General features: G+C 33.9%; 7 non-coding genes across 7 annotated transcripts; 4 read left to right on the top strand and 3 right to left on the bottom strand.

Moving 5' to 3' along the window:
- The first annotated feature begins 1,148 nt into the window (after window positions 1-1,148).
- On the top strand, window positions 1,149-1,219 carry TRNAC-GCA (transfer RNA cysteine (anticodon GCA)). The gene has a single exon. It is a non-coding gene; the product is annotated as a tRNA-Cys (tRNA).
- Window positions 1,220-3,366: 2,147 nt separating this feature from the next.
- TRNAD-GUC (transfer RNA aspartic acid (anticodon GUC)) lies at window positions 3,367-3,440 on the bottom strand. The gene has a single exon. It is a non-coding gene; the product is annotated as a tRNA-Asp (tRNA).
- A 457-nt stretch (window positions 3,441-3,897) lies between these two features.
- TRNAY-GUA (transfer RNA tyrosine (anticodon GUA)) lies at window positions 3,898-3,981 on the bottom strand. Its single transcript has one exon. It is a non-coding gene; the product is annotated as a tRNA-Tyr (tRNA).
- Window positions 3,982-4,922: 941 nt separating this feature from the next.
- On the top strand, window positions 4,923-4,994 carry TRNAT-GGU (transfer RNA threonine (anticodon GGU)). Its single transcript has one exon. It is a non-coding gene; the product is annotated as a tRNA-Thr (tRNA).
- A 5,043-nt stretch (window positions 4,995-10,037) lies between these two features.
- Window positions 10,038-10,108, top strand: TRNAG-GCC (transfer RNA glycine (anticodon GCC)). Its single transcript has one exon. It is a non-coding gene; the product is annotated as a tRNA-Gly (tRNA).
- An 8,235-nt stretch (window positions 10,109-18,343) lies between these two features.
- Window positions 18,344-18,431, top strand: TRNAS-GGA (transfer RNA serine (anticodon GGA)). Its single transcript has one exon. It is a non-coding gene; the product is annotated as a tRNA-Ser (tRNA).
- Window positions 18,432-19,536: 1,105 nt separating this feature from the next.
- On the bottom strand, window positions 19,537-19,609 carry TRNAT-UGU (transfer RNA threonine (anticodon UGU)). The gene has a single exon. It is a non-coding gene; the product is annotated as a tRNA-Thr (tRNA).

Consider the following 19,609-nt stretch of genomic DNA (forward strand, 5'->3'; position numbering starts at 1 on the left):
AATTCAATTTCTTGATCTGTATCCTCAATTTTTGGAAACTTAAAAAGCCCTTCTGTTAAGCCCCGATCAATGAACCTACAAAACCCTTCAAATTGTATCTGATTCAATCCAGGTAGTGTAGACATTTCTTCATTTTCACTCCCAAGCATTTTCAATTTCCCCGTGAATTTTATCGAAAAATATTCCACGATTTGCTGTCATGCTTCATCAAATCACATGAATCCATTTAGCAATATTGGAATTTCTATTCTTTATACTGAATTACATGAAATCTTACCTAATCCCGTGTATCAAATATTTCTTAGTGTATGAAATACCTATTATGAAAAGAGAAAGAAATATTAGAATTTGATACTCAACTTCGAAGGAATTTGCAACAAAACAAACAGATAGAATCGAAAGTCTAATCTAAAAAAGGATTGGAAATTTCTACGGGCATTTCAATATTTTTTTTAGGAATCTAAAAAAATGCATTTCATTTCTATCATTATTATGATATTACATATTCAAATTCAATTGGATACAAAAAAAAATCCATTCGAAATTGTCAAGAAAAGATATATTTTGAAGTGAAGTATTTTGGAGAGAATTGGGGAGAATATGATTAGAGTATGTTATGTGTAATGTAATAAGGCTTGTATTTTTGAAACATGCATATATTTAACTGCAGCTATAGATCTGTCTCTAACTTTATTGCAGTCATATTTGTTCAGGATAACAAACACATAACATGTTGTGTGAATTTTTACAAATTTTCTATTGAAAATTGTAAAAAAAGAATAAGCACGATAATTTCTTGAAAATACCGTATAGTATTGGTATTCTATATCTATATAGATATGGATAAGATACTCGATTAGATAATATCTGTGTAACAGATCAAATTGATATTCTAGGGTTTACATATATTGAAAGTTGCTGTTATAATTAGAATGAACAAAGTTAAAAAAAAAAGCAATATTGATTGGTTATGTATCAATTTTTATTTTCTGATCTCATTAAGAAAAAAAAATTTCTATTCAAATATTCAAGAATAATTCATAAAAGAATAGTTAACGGTTGCGATTTGTCTCAAGATTGTTTTTCAATTTTTCAATAGAAAGAAAAGGGGGGAGTATTCTCAAAAACTTCATATCTATATTTTTATTGGCGGCATGGCCGAGTGGTAAGGCGGGGGACTGCAAATCCTTTTTCCCCAGTTCAAATCCGGGTGTCGCCTGATCGATAAGAAACTGTAAATGAAAGATTATATTACGTTTTTTTAGAAAACTTTTTTTCCAACAGAAGCAAGCGAGGGAAAAGGAGTCTTGAGAATTGCGTTTGATTCGAAATTATAAGCATCAGTAGCTTAAAAAATGTTGTAAATATTTTTGTCTCGAATTCAAGGAAAGATTCTAGTAGTGAAAAGGAATCCATAAATTTAGAAATGATAGTTCGTTCACTACACAACTATTGTAGTGTCTGTCTCCTGACTGGGTCTTTTATTAGATTGGATTAAGAATAAGTCGGATAGGAAAGTCCATTTTTAGGTAGAGAAAAGGCAGAAGAAAAACCTTCTATACAGACTAATTTAAAGTTTATGAGTGCTTCCACATTTTATCAATATTATTTATTTAGATCAATTCTATTTAATAGCTTTAATTTAGCTAATTCGCTTTCGTAATATTCAAAAAAAGTATTCTTTAGATTTTCATATTCTATATTCTAATAAAATTAAAAAGTTTTGATTCTAAAATCGAATAGAAAAGAAAAAAAGTTTTTTTAATTATTTTAGAGAACGAATTGGGAGACATTTAAGGGACTATTTCAAATAGAAAGAAGAGTATAAGTATGCAAATGAATCTGTCTTGATTCTTTTTTTATGAAATCCTTAAGGAAATGATAAAAGAGAAATCTTAATATTCCCACCTGGTAGTAACATTCATTGACTTATAACTTCCTATAATTTTTTTATGTTTAATGTTTTATGATTTTACTAAAAATAATCAAAAAAAACTTTTTAGATGTTCTAATAACTAATAAATAGAATGAATTCTTGTTTTTCGTGAATGATGTTAGCCCAGAATCCTTTTTTTGACTCTGTAATAGCAATTCCACTATTATAGTATAGTATTTTTAGCGAATAATACAAAAAAAAGAATAGAATAAAAAATTTGAAAAAATAATGAAATAGTTCCTTCATATTTATAGAGATAGGAGACAAAATTTACATGGATATAGTAAGTATTGCTTGGGCTGCTTTAATGGTAGTTTTTTCATTTTCCCTTTCCCTCGTAGTATGGGGAAGAAGTGGGCTATAGGGATACTAAAAATTGAGTTAAGGGATCCAAGTAACCTTGTTGATTTCTACCTGAATTTTTGAATTTCGAAACTATTGAATGAAAATATTTCATTTAAACTAATACTAATTAATTGAGTTCAAATAGAAAATCTATCTTGATTCTATTATATTTTAGTAGTGTAATGTATTCTATGTATCTTATAGGAATTGAAAATACTCTTTCAATCAAACAAATATTTTCATTATTCCCATATTCCTATTTTGAGAAAAACAAGGGAATCAAAAAGAAGAAGAAATGGATTCCTATTCCAATCAAATTTTTCTTAAAATTTCTATTTCGATGAACTGACGCTTAACCTGGTTATATAGATATATATATATATATGGAAAATGGCGGACCGTGTAATAACCATTCCTGTTTTTTTACCCCCTTTTTTTCCTAAGATACCGGAATTGTTTGTAAAAAGAATCTGAAAAAAAAAATTGGACGCAATTCTCAGATAGTAGAAATCAAATTGATTTCTACTATCTGGATTACGCTGATTGTACGATCATTTTTTTAAATCATTCATAAAAATGAAGAAATCATATTTCAGTGAAATTAGTCACTTTTACTTACCGTTTTTACATAAATTATAAGTAAAAAAGCAGTAGGAACTAGAATAAACAGTGCAGTAGCAATAAATGCGAGAATATTTACTTCCATAATCTTTATTATGTTCTATTTCTCTTAAATTTCTAAAAAAAAAATTCGGGATTTAATCCCATAGAAATGTTCAATCTTTCAACAATGGTATAAATTGGATTTCAATGATATCAAATCGGATCAATATCATGAATCACAAAATCTGAGCTATCAAATCAACTCATGAAATAGTATAACATAGGAAGATCTTTTATCCATACTAAATAAAACAAAAAAACATTTATTCTTGATGAAAGTCCAAAATCCCTTTCCTTCCTTTTTCGGCGAAACAAATGAAAAAGCAGGGGGGGGCCCCAAATAAAATTTTGTTTATCAATTTGATTCCCTACAAATACACAAAAAAGGAATTTATTTTTTATTTTTTTGGATTTATATCCAACGGGATTGACGGGGCTCGAACCCGCAGCTTCCGCCTTGACAGGGCGGTGCTCTGACCAATTGAACTACAATCCCAGGGAAAGGGGTGTACTGTATAAATATTTTTACGGACCGTTTCTGTCAAACCTTTTCTTTTTCTATTTCGGATTCGAACCTTTTTGTTGTAAATGAAAAAAGCGCATTTTTTTATATATTGATATGTATATCGATATCCACTTTAGTGAGATCGACACAAATTACTCGTAATCCGTTTCTTATTCTTATTCTATTAACAAATCGATTGAAAATTGAATCAATGAAAAAAAAATATTTTTTTTTTCAATTTTTCCTTATATTTTCTACTTACAGATCTTGACATGAATACCGATTATTAACAAGATTTTGAATTTGTGGAAAGAAATATGGAATACAGAAAAAAAAGAAATAACCTTAGATATGTTTAATATTTTGATTCTTCCGTATCATAGCACATCAGTCATTTCCAGAGAACTATAAATGGGTTATAGAATTTCATAGTGGATCGGCAAATTCTTGGGCCGAGCTGGATTTGAACCAGCGTAGACATATTGCCAACGAATTTACAGTCCGTCCCCATTAACCGCTCGGGCATCGACCCAGCACAATAGGAAGAATACATTTCAGTTTTTATTGAAAATTTTTGATCAACTTCCTTTCGTAACACCCTACCCCCAGGGGAAGTCGAATCCCCGCTGCCTCCTTGAAAGAGAGATGTCCTGAACCACTAGACGATGGGGGCATACTTGCCCGACCGCCATTATACTACGTTCATAGTATGAACAGTTTTTTGCAATTGTCAATATAATGATATGATTCGATAAAAAAAAATATTTTTCGTTCTTTCATAATTCCATAGAAATTTTTTATTAATCATTTATATTTCTAAATTTTTTTATTCCAGTCATAATAAGAAAAAAAAAGAAGTAATGTTCCAATAAAGAGAAAATTCTTCACAGGAATGATTCGTTTGTTGCAAAGGACGAGAGGTTAAAACTTCATTTCTATCATTTATTACTAATACTAAGATTCGATAGGTAGATTTATATCTAATACTAAGAAAAAAAACTTTGGAAAATAGAATTTTTCAATAAAAAAATAAAAATTTGGTTTAGGGACAGAACATATTGAATCCATTTTATCAATGATTCGATTTTATCAATGTTTCGATGAAATATTTTATTTTGTGAGTACATTTATGTATCAATAAAAAGAATTTAGTGTTATGATTAGAATGACTTCAAGAATCCATTTTGAAATAATATATTTGATATGGATCAAATCCAATCTTAATCAATTCTTTTTTTTAACTATATTCTATTCACTAGGTAAATCCAATTTTTTGTTCTTTGATGAGTCATTATACAAATAATAGATATTGATGTACATGTATTCTAATCCCATTTATATCATTTAATTTATATAATTTATATAAATTTATAGAAATAATTTATATAAATTTATAGAATAAGTATACACAGTAACAAATATATGTACTAGTCATGCTAGTTCCTTATTTAGAAATTGAAAGAAAGAAAAAGGGCCCTTTTAACTCAGTGGTAGAGTAACGCCATGGTAAGGCGTAAGTCATCGGTTCAAATCCGATAAGGGGCTTTTTACTTTTTTTTTCAAAAGCAATAGTCTTTCTATTTGAAGGAAGAATAAAAAGATTCTTGATATTTTGAAAAAGTTTCTATTTGTAATAAAAAAGAAAAAGTGTAAAATTCAATAATGGAAAAATAAAAAAAAGTAAGTGGACCTAACCCGTTGAATTATATTTATATCTACTATTCTGATATTCAAATTTGATAAAGATTCAATTCGAACAATTTTTTTTCTTTTTAAGACTTTTTTCGTTTAGACTCCCTAAGAATCTCTGAATATTTCCAATGAAATCTTCTTGTTTCTGAACTAAGAAAAAAGGTTATGCCTTTTCTTTACTCAGAAGGGCCTTAATACGAATTTCAAGTTCCACCAAACAAGTTTTTTTAAAATTAAAATGAAACATATTTTTTTCCATAAATTTCTATTATTTCTATAAGATTAGATAGAATCTTATAGAAATAATAGAAAAATACATTAAATTATGTCTTCACATATCAAATAGTTTCTTTTCATATCGATGTGTACGATATTTTTCCAGCAATTCATATATATGAGACAAAAACTTTCATTTACAGTTTTTTCTTTTTATTATAGTATTTATAAAAAAAAATGAAATACTAAAGAAAAAACTGTAAATGAAATAGAAATTTAGAAAACCTATGATCCTACAGTAGTTTCCTAGACAAAATAGAAGTCAATTCACAACCAAACTTCAAGAATAAGTTTCTTTGATGAAAGGAGAGAAATATGTCTGAAGATCCGCTAGGTATAAGAAGTGAAACAGGGGATCATTTGTTTCTTGAACAGTTCTGAAAAAAAAATTTCTATCGGATTTTGGAGTCATAGCAGATTTTATGATTGATGACTTGGAAGATTTTTAAGAATAGATAAGGAATAACCACATCGAGTTCATGGATTTGCCCTAGATATCAATAGACCCATAAATGATTTTTTATTCGAAACCGATTAGAAAACAAGGGAAAGTATACTTATATATTCTATATATATATAGAGAGAGAAATGAATAGAGATAAATGATCAAGGTCCGTCCCATCTCTGAAAATGCTCTATGAGGTGTTGGGAAATGGTTGAAGTAGTTGAATAGGAGGATCGCTATGACTATAGCTCTTGGTAAATTTACCAAAGATGAAAATGATTTATTTGATATTATGGATGACTGGTTGCGGAGGGACCGTTTCGTTTTTGTGGGTTGGTCCGGTCTATTACTCTTTCCTTGCGCCTATTTCGCCTTGGGGGGTTGGTTTACAGGTACGACCTTTGTAACTTCATGGTATACTCACGGCTTGGCAAGTTCTTATTTAGAAGGCTGCAACTTCTTAACCGCTGCAGTTTCCACTCCCGCTAATAGTTTAGCACACTCTTTGTTGTTACTGTGGGGTCCTGAAGCACAGGGAGATTTTACCCGTTGGTGTCAGTTAGGCGGTCTGTGGACTTTTGTTGCTCTCCACGGTGCTTTCGGATTAATAGGTTTCATGTTACGTCAATTTGAACTTGCTCGATCTGTTCAATTGCGACCTTATAATGCAATCGCATTCTCAGGTCCAATTGCTGTTTTTGTTTCTGTATTCCTTATTTATCCACTGGGTCAGTCTGGTTGGTTCTTTGCTCCAAGTTTTGGTGTAGCAGCTATATTTCGATTCATCCTCTTTTTCCAAGGATTTCATAATTGGACATTAAACCCATTTCATATGATGGGAGTTGCTGGTGTATTGGGCGCTGCACTACTATGCGCTATTCATGGTGCAACCGTAGAAAATACTTTATTTGAAGATGGTGATGGCGCAAATACATTCCGTGCTTTTAACCCAACCCAAGCTGAAGAAACTTATTCAATGGTTACTGCTAATCGCTTTTGGTCCCAAATCTTTGGGGTTGCTTTTTCCAATAAACGTTGGTTACATTTCTTTATGTTATTTGTACCAGTAACTGGTTTATGGATGAGTGCTCTTGGGGTAGTCGGTTTGGCCCTGAACCTACGTGCTTATGACTTCGTTTCTCAAGAAATCCGCGCAGCGGAAGATCCTGAATTTGAGACTTTCTACACAAAAAATATTCTCTTAAACGAAGGTATTCGTGCGTGGATGGCAGCTCAAGATCAGCCTCATGAAAACCTTATATTCCCTGAGGAGGTTCTACCACGTGGAAACGCTCTTTAATGGAACTTTAGCTTTAACTGGTCGTGACCAGGAAACTACCGGTTTCGCTTGGTGGGCCGGGAATGCCCGACTTATCAATTTATCTGGTAAACTATTAGGGGCCCATGTAGCCCATGCTGGATTAATAGTATTCTGGGCCGGAGCAATGAACCTTTTTGAAGTGGCTCATTTCGTACCCGAGAAGCCCATGTATGAACAAGGTTTAATTTTGCTTCCCCACCTAGCTACTCTAGGTTGGGGAGTAGGTCCTGGGGGGGAAGTTATAGACACTTTTCCATACTTTGTGTCTGGAGTACTTCACTTAATTTCCTCTGCAGTATTGGGCTTTGGCGGTATTTATCATGCACTTCTGGGACCTGAGACTCTTGAAGAATCTTTTCCGTTCTTCGGTTATGTATGGAAAGATAGAAATAAAATGACTACAATTTTGGGTATTCACTTAATCTTGTTAGGTATAGGTGCTTTTCTTCTAGTATTCAAGGCTCTTTATTTTGGAGGTATATATGATACATGGGCTCCGGGGGGGGGAGATGTAAGAAAAATAACCAATTTGACCCTTAGTCCAAGTATTCTATTTGGATATTTATTAAAATCGCCTTTTGGGGGCGAAGGGTGGATTGTTAGTGTGGACGATTTGGAAGATATTATTGGAGGGCATGTATGGTTGGGTTCCATTTGTATACTTGGTGGAATCTGGCATATCTTAACCAAACCCTTTGCATGGGCTCGGCGTGCACTTGTATGGTCTGGAGAAGCTTACTTATCTTATAGTTTAGGTGCTTTATCTGTTTTTGGTTTTATTGCTTGTTGCTTTGTCTGGTTTAATAATACCGCTTATCCTAGTGAGTTTTATGGGCCCACTGGTCCAGAAGCTTCTCAAGCTCAAGCATTTACTTTTCTAGTTAGAGACCAACGTCTTGGGGCTAATGTAGGATCTGCTCAAGGACCTACAGGTTTAGGTAAATATCTAATGCGTTCCCCGACTGGAGAAGTTATTTTTGGCGGAGAAACTATGCGTTTTTGGGATTTGCGTGCTCCTTGGTTAGAACCTCTAAGGGGTCCTAATGGTTTAGACTTGAGTAGACTGAAAAAAGATATACAGCCTTGGCAAGAACGTCGTTCTGCGGAATATATGACTCATGCTCCTTTAGGTTCATTAAATTCCGTGGGTGGCGTAGCTACAGAGATTAATGCAGTCAATTATGTTTCTCCTAGAAGTTGGTTAGCTACTTCTCATTTTGTTCTAGGATTCTTTCTATTTGTAGGCCATTTATGGCACGCGGGAAGAGCTCGCGCAGCTGCCGCAGGATTTGAAAAAGGAATTGATCGCGATTTTGAACCTGTTCTTTCCATGACTCCTCTTAATTGAGACGTGAGATCCAATGAAGTAGAAATCCCTTTTTTTTACTATAAATATTTGGTTGAGTAGAGCGAGTCGTAAAGAAGAATTTATTTTCCTATTTTCTTAGTTTCTATCGAATCTTTTTTTCGGGATGTTGAGGATATATAGCCCAGTCCGAAAAAAAGATTCGATAGAAACTAAGAAAATAAACAAATCTATTCATCGAGAAAAAGGAGAGAGAGGGATTCGAACCCTCGATAATTCTTTGTTTCAAACTATACCGGTTTTCAAGACCGGGGCTATCAACCACTCAGCCATCTCTCCAAAAGCTAATATATATATTTTTTTATCTTTATTCCACTGAGTAGACCATGAGTATTTGAATTGATACCCTTTTATCGACCCATAGGAAAGATATTCAATGTGAATTTATTGGTTTAGTTTTCTATCGGTATGTATATAGGTACAAAATCCAGCATGCCTTTTTGTGAAGTAAAAAAACTATCCTCGATCCAAGCCTCAAAAGGGTTGATAATAAACAAAATCAATGAATTCATGATAAAACCCTTCTGCGTTTTTCCATTTACAAATTTTTTTTTCAATGAATATTAAGAAAGGCATCCAGGGGTTGAGGGATCAAATGGTAAAGTTCTTTTGTTGGTAAATTGGAGGATTAGAAACATGACTATTGCTTTCCAATTAGCTGTTTTTGCATTAATTGCTATTTCATTTATTTTATTGATTAGTGTACCTGTTGTATTTGCTTCTCCTGAAGGTTGGTCAAATAACAAAAATGTTCTATTTTCCGGTACATCATTATGGATTGGATTAGTGTTTCTAGTGGGTATTCTTAATTCTCTCATTTCTTGAAGTTCTTTTTATTCTAGATTAAAAATGAAATGACCCCTCCCTCAGAATTCTTTCGGATTGTCAGCCATAAAGGGAATAGATCAGTTCCTAAAAAAAAAAAAGAAAACTATAACACATTACATTCTAAGGGGGAGTAAACTTCTTCTATTGGAAAAATCTTATATCTTATACTTATATGGTGGTACATTGTGAAACTAAAAGAAATAAAATAGAAAAAATGAACTATAAAAATTTGAATTTCATTTGAATATTCTATTCATATTAATATGATATGAATAGAATATTCAAATGAAATACTATAAATCTATTTATACGTCGTCTAGTATTTAATAATATAGAATATCTATCTGTATCTCTATATAGATAAATATAATTTTTTATTAATAGGAACTTACTTTTTTAAGAAAAAAGTAAATCAAAATATTCGATAGAATGATAATTTCAATTCAATTATATAGATATATAGAAAAAAACCATATATAATAATAGAAATGTAATAATAGAAATGGGAATTCTTGATAAAAATGAATAGTAATAGAAAATATTTTATTTGGGAGACAATATCTATTATCTAAATTTCTTTTTCATTATCCCTATATCCCTATATAGAATATCAGGCCCATCTCTGTATAAATAGAATCGCATATCAAGTACAATGAAAACGCGGATATAGTCGAATGGTAAAATTTCTCTTTGCCAAGGAGAAGACGCGGGTTCGATTCCCGCTATCCGCCCTATGTATTTAATAGTCATAGTATGAAAAATGCCATAGAATTTACTGCGTATAATGCCCTTCTTCTTGAAACCTTGTTTTTTTATCAAATTCAAAAAGTTGCGGAGACGGGATTTGAACCCGTAACCTCAAGGTTATGAGCCTTGCGAGCTACCAAGTTGCTCTACTCCGCGATAAAGAAAAGAATTGATAACTAATGAACAAAAACAAAGATGGAATGCGTCCCTTTACCATATCTATATAAATAGAATAAACCATTTATACATAACGGTAAAGGGACCCTCCTATGATCGCTGATAATAAAATGAAAAAAATGAAGATAATTGGAAATCCTTACCAACTGGATCTTGTTGCACCCGGCAAGAAACATGCATGAACCATTTCCCGAAGTATGTGTCCAGATAATCCAAAGTCTCGATAATTAGCTCTCGGTCTTCCGGTCGAAAAACAACGTCGATGAAGACGTATAGGTGCACTATTACGCGGTAGTGATTCTAATTTTCCATGAATTTCCCATTTCTCACTTAACGACGGAACTTTGCTTATTTCTTTTTTTGAGGATCGGCGAATCAAATGATATTTCTGTTCCAATTTTTGTCTCTTCTTTTCCCTCTGAATAACACTTTTCCTTGCCATAATGGTTAATTTGCTATTAGCATCAATGATAGAAGTCGGATCCTAGATGTATAAGTGGCTTCTCTTCCCTATAGAAGGAAATGAGATTCTTGCCAGATATATATAATAAAGAATTCAATTAACCGAATTTGCCCGATGTAGAGGCAATTAAGAAGGCTGCATAAGTAAATATATAACCTACGGAAAAGTGGGCTAGTCCAACCAATCTTGCTTGCACAATGGAAAGAGCCACTGGTTTATCTCTCCATCGAATCAAATTAGCCAAAGGTGTACGTTCATGAGCCCATGCCAAAGTTTCAATCAATTCCTGCCAATATCCGCGCCAAGAAATTAAGAACATAAATCCAGTAGCCCAAACAAGATGTCCAAACAAGAACATCCATGCCCAGACTGATAAACTATTCATACCAAAAGGGTTATATCCATTGATAAGTTGTGAAGAGTTCAACCATAGATAATCTCTTAACCATCCCATCAAATAGGTAGAAGATTCATTAAACTGTGAAATATTACCCTGCCATAGTGTAATGTGTTTCCAATGCCAATAAAAAGTAACCCATCCAATGGTATTTAACATCCAGAAAACTGCCAAATAAAATGCGTCCCAAGCGGAAATATCACAAGTTCCGCCTCGTCCCGGGCCATCACAAGGAAAACTATAACCAAAATCTTTTTTATCAGGCATTAACTTAGAACCACGCGCATCCAAAGCACCTTTTACTAAAATCAAAGTAGTTGTATGTAAACCAAGAGCAATAGCATGATGAACCAAGAAGTCTCCAGGCCCTATTGTTAAGAATAGAGAATTACTATTCTCATTTACAGCGTTTAACCAACCAGGCAACCATATGCTTCGTCCCGCATTGAACGCCGGACTGTTCGTTGAAGATAAAAGTATATCGAACCCATAGGAAGTTTTACCATGAGCAGATTGTATCCATTGGGCAAATATAGGTTCAATCAAAATTTGTTTCTCCGGAGTACCAAAAGCAAGCATGACATCGTTATGGACATAAAGTCCCAGAGTATGGAACCCCAGAAAGAGGCTAGCCCAACTTAAGTGGGATATGATAGCTTCTTTATGGTCTAACATTCTTGCCAAGACATTATCTTGATTCTGCTCTGGATTATAATCTCTAATAAAAAAGATAGCTCCATGAGCAAAAGCCCCTGTCATAATGAAGCCTGCTATATATTGATGATGAGTATATAAGGCAGCTTGAGTAGTAAAGTCTTGCGCTATAAACGCATAAGCAGGTAAAGAGTACATGTGTTGTGCTACCAAGGAAGTAATAACCCCTAAAGAGGCTAGAGCAAGACCTAATTGAAAATGAATTGAATTATTGATTGTATCATAAAGACCCTTATGCCCACGCCCCAATCTACCCCCCGGAGGAGTATGTGCTTCTAAAAGATCTTTAATACTGTGACCAATCCCGAAATTAGTTCTATACATATGGCCAGCAACTAGAAAAATAAACGCAATAGCCAAATGATGGTGTGCAATATCAGTTAACCATAAACTTTGAGTTTGCGGATGAGTTTGCGGATGAAATCCTCCGAGAAGTGTTAGAATAGCAGTTCCTGCTCCTTGAGGGGTACCAAATATATGATTATTGGAATCTGGGTTTTGAGCATAAAGATTCCACTGACCTGTAAAAAATGGACCTAATCCCTCGGGGTGCGGCAAGATATCTAATAAATTGTTCCATCGAACGGATTCCCCCCTGGACCCCGGAATAGCAACATGAACTAAATGCCCTGTCCAAGCCAAGGAACTTACTCCGAATAGTCCTGACAAATGATGATTGAGGCGGGATTCGGCATTTTTAAACCACGAAACACTCGGTTTCCATTTTGGTTGTAGGTGTAACCAACCTGCTATTAAAGATATAATAGAAAGTATTAATAGAAAAATAGCTCCAGTATAAAGATCCCCATTAGTACGTAAACCGATTGTATACCACCACTGATAAACACCAGAATAGGCTATATTAACAGGACCTAGAGCACCCCCTCGAGTAAAAGCTTCTACAGCTGGTTGACCAAAATGAGGATCCCAAATTGCATGAGCAATAGGTCTTACATGTAAAGGATCCTGTACCCATGTCTCAAAATTACCTTGCCAAGCTACATGAAAGAGATTCCCGGAAGTCCACAGAAAAATGATTGCTAATTGCCCGAAATGAGAAGCAAAAATATTCTGATAAAGACGTTCCTCAGTAATATCATCATGACTTTCGAAGTCATGTGCGGTAGCAATACCAAACCAAATACGACGAGTAGTGGGGTCTTGAGCTAAGCCTTGACTAAAGCTTGGAAATCTTAATGCCATAATGATTTTCAAATCCTCCTAGCTATTATCCTACTGCAATAATTCTTGCTAAGAAGAATGCCCATGTTGTGGCAATTCCACCTAGAAGGTAATGTGTTACTCCTACAGCACGTCCTTGTACAATGCTCAAGGCTCTGGGCTGAGTAGCAGGAGCAACTTTTAATTTATTATGAGCCCAAACAATGGATTCAATAAGTTCTTGCCAATAACCACGCCCGCTGAATAGAAACATTAAACTAAAAGCCCATACAAAATGTGCACCCAAGAAAAAAAGACCATATGCAGATAATGAAGAACCATAAGACTGAATTACCTGGGATGCCTGCGCCCATAAGAAATCACGAAGCCACCCATTAATGGTAATGGAACTCTGCGCAAAATTTCCTCCTGTGATATGAGTTACTATCCCTTGATCACTTATACTACCCCAAACATCTGACTGCATTTTCCAACTGAAATGGAATATAACTACGGAAATTGAATTGTACATCCAAAATAGTCCTAAGAAGACATGATCCCAAGCGGATACTTGGCATGTCCCCCCTCTTCCAGGTCCATCACAAGGGAAACGAAAACCTAGATTTGCTTTATCCGGTATCAATCGTGAACTACGAGCAAATAGAACACCCTTTAAGAGTATCAATACTGTTACATGAATTGTAAATGCATGAATATGATGGACCAAAAAATCCGCAGTTCCTAAAGGAATAGGTAACAAAGCAACTTTACCGCCCACTGCTACTAAATTTTCACCTCCCCAAGTCAAACTGGTACTTGTTGCTGCACCTGGGGCTGTTGTGCCAGGTGCTAAAGCGTGGGTATTTTGTATCCATTGAGCAAAGATCGGCTGTAATTGTATAGCAGTATCTGAAAACATATCTTGAGGGCGCCCTAATGCGCTCATGGTATCATTATGAATATACAAACCAAAACTGTGAAAACCTAAAAAGATACATACCCAGTTAAGATGTGATATGATTGAATCACGATGTCTAAGGACACGATCTAATAGATCGTTGTATCGAATAGTCGGATCATAATCTCTTACCATAAAAATCGCTGCATGCGCAGCAGCACCGACTATGAGAAATCCACCAATCCACATGTGATGTGTAAACAATGACAGTTGTGTACCATAGTCAGTAGCTAGGTATGGATAAGGAGGCATAGAATACATATGGTGAGCTACAACAATGGTCAAAGAGCCTAACATAGCTAGATTAATAGATAATTGAGCATGCCATGACGTTGTTAGAATCTCATATATACCTTTATGACCCTGGCCTGTAAATGGACCTTTATGTGCCTCTAAAATGTCTTTTATATTGTGACCAATACCCCAGTTGGTCCTATACATGTGACCCGCTATCAAGAAAAGAATTGCAATAGCTAAATGATGGTGTATAATATCGGTCAGCCATAAACCTCCAGTTACTGGATCTAATCCTCCACGAAAAGTAAGAAATTCTCCGTATTTTGACCAATTCAAGGTAAAAAATGGGGTTGCTCCCTCGGAAAAACTCGGATAAAGTTGAGCCAAAAGATCCCGATTTAGGATAAATTCATGAGGAAGTGGTATCTCTTTGGGATCTACTGCAGCATTTAGAAATTGGTTAATCGGTAAAGATACATGTATTTGATGTCCTGCCCAAGAAAGAGACCCCAACCCTAGGAGCCCTGTCAAATGGTGATTCAACATAGATTCTACATCTTGGAACCAAGCCAATTTTGGAGCAGCTTTGTGATAATGAAACCAACCAGCAAAAAGCATTAAGGCTGCAAAGACCAATGCACCAATTGCAGTACAATAGAGTTGTAATTCATTAGTTATTCCAGATGCTCTCCAAATCTGAAAAAAACCAGAGGTTATTTGTATTCCTCGGAACCCCCCCCCTACATCACCATTCAATATTTCTTGACCCACTATTGGCCAAACCACCTGAGCACTAGGCCTAATGTGAGTAGGATCACTTAACCATGCCTCATAATTGGAAAAACGAGCACCATGAAAATACATGCCACTCAGCCAAAGAAAGATGATAGAGAGTTGGCCAAAATGCGCACTAAAAACTTTTCGGGAAATCTCCTCTAAATCATTAGTATGGCTATCAAAATCATGAGCGTCAGCATGTAGGTTCCAGATCCAAGTAGTAGTATCTGGTCCCTTAGCTATTGTTCTTGAGAAATGACCAGGTTTTGCCCATTCCTCAAAAGAAGTTTTTATAGGATCCCTATCTACCAAAATTTTAACTTCTGGTTCCGGTGAACGAATAATCATTGAGTCCTCCTCTTTCCAGACAACACATACAAAGAGACCTGCCAACATAAAACAGAATTAGTGAACTTATTAGAGATGTTTCTATTGAGTTTTGTTCTCTCCTATCTCTCATGTATTGGATATCTTAGTAAATTTCATTTCTTTAGTTTTTCACTAGAACAATTATGATCTCGAAGTCAATTCGGGGCAAGTGTTCGAATCTATTATGACATAAGAGTGAGGCGCTCAACGGACCTATTTTAATCTTCTAAGACCTTTTTGGGAACTCTGAATGGAAGTTCAATAATTTTTCGTGCAGCCTAATCAAATGTATTCAGATTTTATTCTAATTCTATTCCTTAGATTTTATTTTTTTTTTTAGATAAAGTATAAGTATGTACTCTATTTCAAATTGAGCAGGCATTAGCATTCATTATTAGGCAATATACCTATATTTTATTTCTTTTTTTGAAGGTCTCTTTTCTTAATTTGATTGAATATTAGTTTAAATAACAGAAAAAAGGAGAAAATTATCTACTGTATCCACATCTCGTTTATTTCTATGAAATACTAGACAAAATCGAACAAAATTAGAAGGGATATATTTAAATTATGTGATTGGTCGTTCCTATAGAAATGATTTTTGAATTTGATAGGGACAAGAAACAAGAATTTATAACAATATATATTTATCTATCTATATCTTTATATAGATAGATAAATATATAAGAAAAAAAAGAAACAGAGTGTTCTTATTCAAAACGCCCTGTGATCTTCAACCAATTCTGTGCTGCAATATAATTACCGGGGGTGAGAGCTATAGCTTGTTTCCAATATTCAGCGGCTTGATTAAACCAAGACTCCGCAACTTCTGAGTCTCCCTGCCGAATGGCCTGTTCTCCTCGGTCGAAATAGGTGAGTCAATTCCTTTCCTTAGAACCGTACTTGAGAATTTCCTGACTCATACGGCTCAGTAGTCAATTCTTTTTTTGTTCTATTATCTTGAAGTTAACTAAAAGAAAAAAAGAAATTATTAATATGAGTTTCAAACTTTCATTTTTACTAATAAATAAAGAATTTCAAAGAATTTCATCTTTTTTTTTAGTTTTATCTTTTCTCCTACCTTCAGAAAAGGGAATCAAGCATTGGCATTAACGCCCTAATTCTAATTTTCTGAAAGGTAACTATCTCGATTTTATATATCATATACAAAAATATATGATAGATTCATTTCTATAGAATCTTGGTAAAAGTTTTTTCTTTCTTATCTTATAAGTTCTTATAAGTAAAGAGAAAATACTTTCTATCTTTGGGATTTGATACTACACCGCTGCTCAAAATACCAGGGGATCCTTTTTATTACATAAGTGGATTCCTGACTTCTTTATTTATCATGAGATAAGGAAGCAGTTTTTATTATATCGATTGAAAACCGTGTTAATTGATCCTTACGATGCTTCCTTTATCAATTAGATCTTTTATCCATAGAAAAAGAGGGTATCTAGACATATCGATTTCTTCATATTTTTACTTCTATGAAGTTTCTTTGCTACAGCTGATAAAAATCGTTGTTTTGAACGATATATATATGTAGAAAGCCTTTCTTATTTATAATTATTTATATTTCTATATTTCTTATATTAAAATTTGTGGATTTGCTTGTTCTTTTCTTTTTTCTTTCTATAGTGGAGATAGTCGCACGTAATGACAGATCACGGCCATATTATTAAAAGCTTGGGGTAAAAATGGGTTTCGTTCGAGCGCCCGAAAATAATATTCCAAAGCTTTAGTATGTTCTCCGTTACTTGTGTGAATAAGGCCTATGTTATAAAGTATATAACTTCGATCATAGGGATCAATTTCCAGTCGCATAGCCTCATAATAATTCTGTAAAGCTTCTGCATAATTTCCTTCAGATTGAGCTGACATCCGTTACGGTCGTCATTCGGTTCAAAGAATCTCCGCTCCAGAACTGTACGTGAGATTTTCATCTCATACGGCTCCCCCCTTATGTGTGTAATGAGAAAAATCCATCAAATCAAAAAATATTCCAGTATTCTCATTCTCAACTGAACAGAGCTAGTGTTTTTACAATAAATCTCTAGCCAACCTTCCTGTCAAAAATTATTTCTTAACATTAAGTATGTAGGTACTTGATAAAAAAAAATAAGAACTTCAACAATTTCTTTGTCCTCTACGCTGCTTAATTTCCTGGAATTAGTCACCTCAATAATCTTCGATGGTTCTATGGGTATCCAAAATATGAACGAGATGGATATTTATTGTCCCAACCATTCCTGTTAGTCCCAATCTCGATAAGCCATGGATATAGATAGATACAAAGTTTTCGTGTCCTTGATTCCCAAGCGTAGTGCTTCTTTCCCAATGTTGCCTATCAGTACTAGTAATTTGGGGTTGACCTAACCCCATAAGTATAGGTATAACCTTTCGCTTAATACTAGAAACCTAAAATTCAAGCATATAAGGCTTCATTAATCGAGGATACACGACAGAAGGAATTAATCCTTTTATTTACAAATTTCACCTTCAACACGCGTGGGGTTTTTCCATTCCATTTTTTTTTGACCGAAATCGGTCAAAAAAAATGGAATCAAATCACACCATCTCTGTAATAAGTGAATGCCCTTTTTTCTCCTGAAGTTGTCGGAATTATTCGTAATAAGATATTGGCTACAATTGAAAAGGTCTTATCTATAAAATTTTCATTTATCCGAGATCTAGGCATAGGTAGAAATCCATTCTATAATTTAATTAATCATGGTGTGAGAAATCAATCCCACAAATAAAGGAATTGTATAATTATAATACAGTGCGAAATAACGTAAAAATGAACTCATCAATCAAATTTGTTTATCCTAAGACCTTGTAGGAGGTTTTTTTTTAATTTTACTTTGTATTTTTATAGTTTGAATAGGTTTTATGCATTTATGAAAAATAGGATTGATTCACTATTCAACATTCAACCGGTTTCTGGGCATCATTATATAGGAGAGATGGCCGAGTGGTTCAAGGCGTAGCATTGGAACTGCTATGTAGGCTTTTTGTTTACCGGGGGTTCGAATCCCTCTCTTTCCGAATCTTTACCAAATTCATCAATATTACTCATCCCAATGCATACCATTATTTCATATTTCAAATTTGTTTGTTGATATGGACAACTTTATATTCCTCATTTTTCGGTAATACAAAAAATAGTGGATAACGGGTGGGCAAGGAATAAAAATTTTCGCATATCCATGTCTATGATATATGAATAGCAGAAAATCCTTGTAAAAAAAACTCTTGTTATTTTAGTTAAGTTTAAGTTTGACGAGAATAATATTCTACAACCAGTAATTCATTTATTTTCAAACCAACCCATTTATTATCTATTATTTGATTAATTAAACCTTTATATTGGAAAGGGTGAACAGTCAAATGATTTGGCAATTTCTCATGGGGGGCTGAATCAAAATAATTTTGAATAAGAGTTTTAGATTTTTGTTCATCCTTTGCTGTAATAATATCTTGAGGTTTACAACGATAACTTGGTATATCCACTATACGACCATTAACTAAAACATGTCTATGGTTTATAAATTGGCGGGCTTGAGGAATAGTCGCAGCCATACCCAATCGAAAAAGTATGTTATCCAAGCGCATTTCAAGTAGTTGTAATAAAACCTGACCAGTTGATCCTTTAGCTTTTCCGGAGATACGAACGTATTTAAGCAATTGTCGTTCTGTAAGACCATAATGAAAACGCAATTTTTGTTTTTCTTCTAAACGAATACGATATTGAGATTTTTTACTGAAGCGCAATTGATTTCGAAATTCGTTTTTGACTGTTGGCCTTTTACTAGTAAGTCCTGGTAAATATCCTAGACGACGTATTTTTTTGAAACGAGGTCCTCTGTAACGTGACATAAAAACTCCTTTTTTAAAATGAAAAATCTTATAAATCGAAATGAAAACTAAACGAAATGAAAAATATTATAGAATTCTAAATGAAGCGAAATCTACTAAAGTTTTATAGTACAAAGAAGAATTAGATGAATTTTATCAATATCCGAATTTATTGTATATAAAAGAATACAAAAAAGTAGGTTAATTTCTTGATTTCTTCCGCAGAGATCGAACTCTCCCAATTTTTTATTTCTAAAAAAGATATTATCAATTATGTAAAAAACAAATAGAGAAAAGCCGGTTATCGGATTCGAACCGATGACCATCGCATTACAAATGCGATGCTCTAACCTCTGAGCTAAACCGGC

The sequence above is a fragment of the Vigna unguiculata genome, unplaced genomic scaffold, assembly GCF_037176805.1.
Source record: "Vigna unguiculata cultivar grain cowpea cultivar isolate G323 ecotype 2 unplaced genomic scaffold, ASM3717680v1 ptg000449l, whole genome shotgun sequence".
Taxonomy (NCBI): domain Eukaryota; kingdom Viridiplantae; phylum Streptophyta; class Magnoliopsida; order Fabales; family Fabaceae; genus Vigna; species Vigna unguiculata.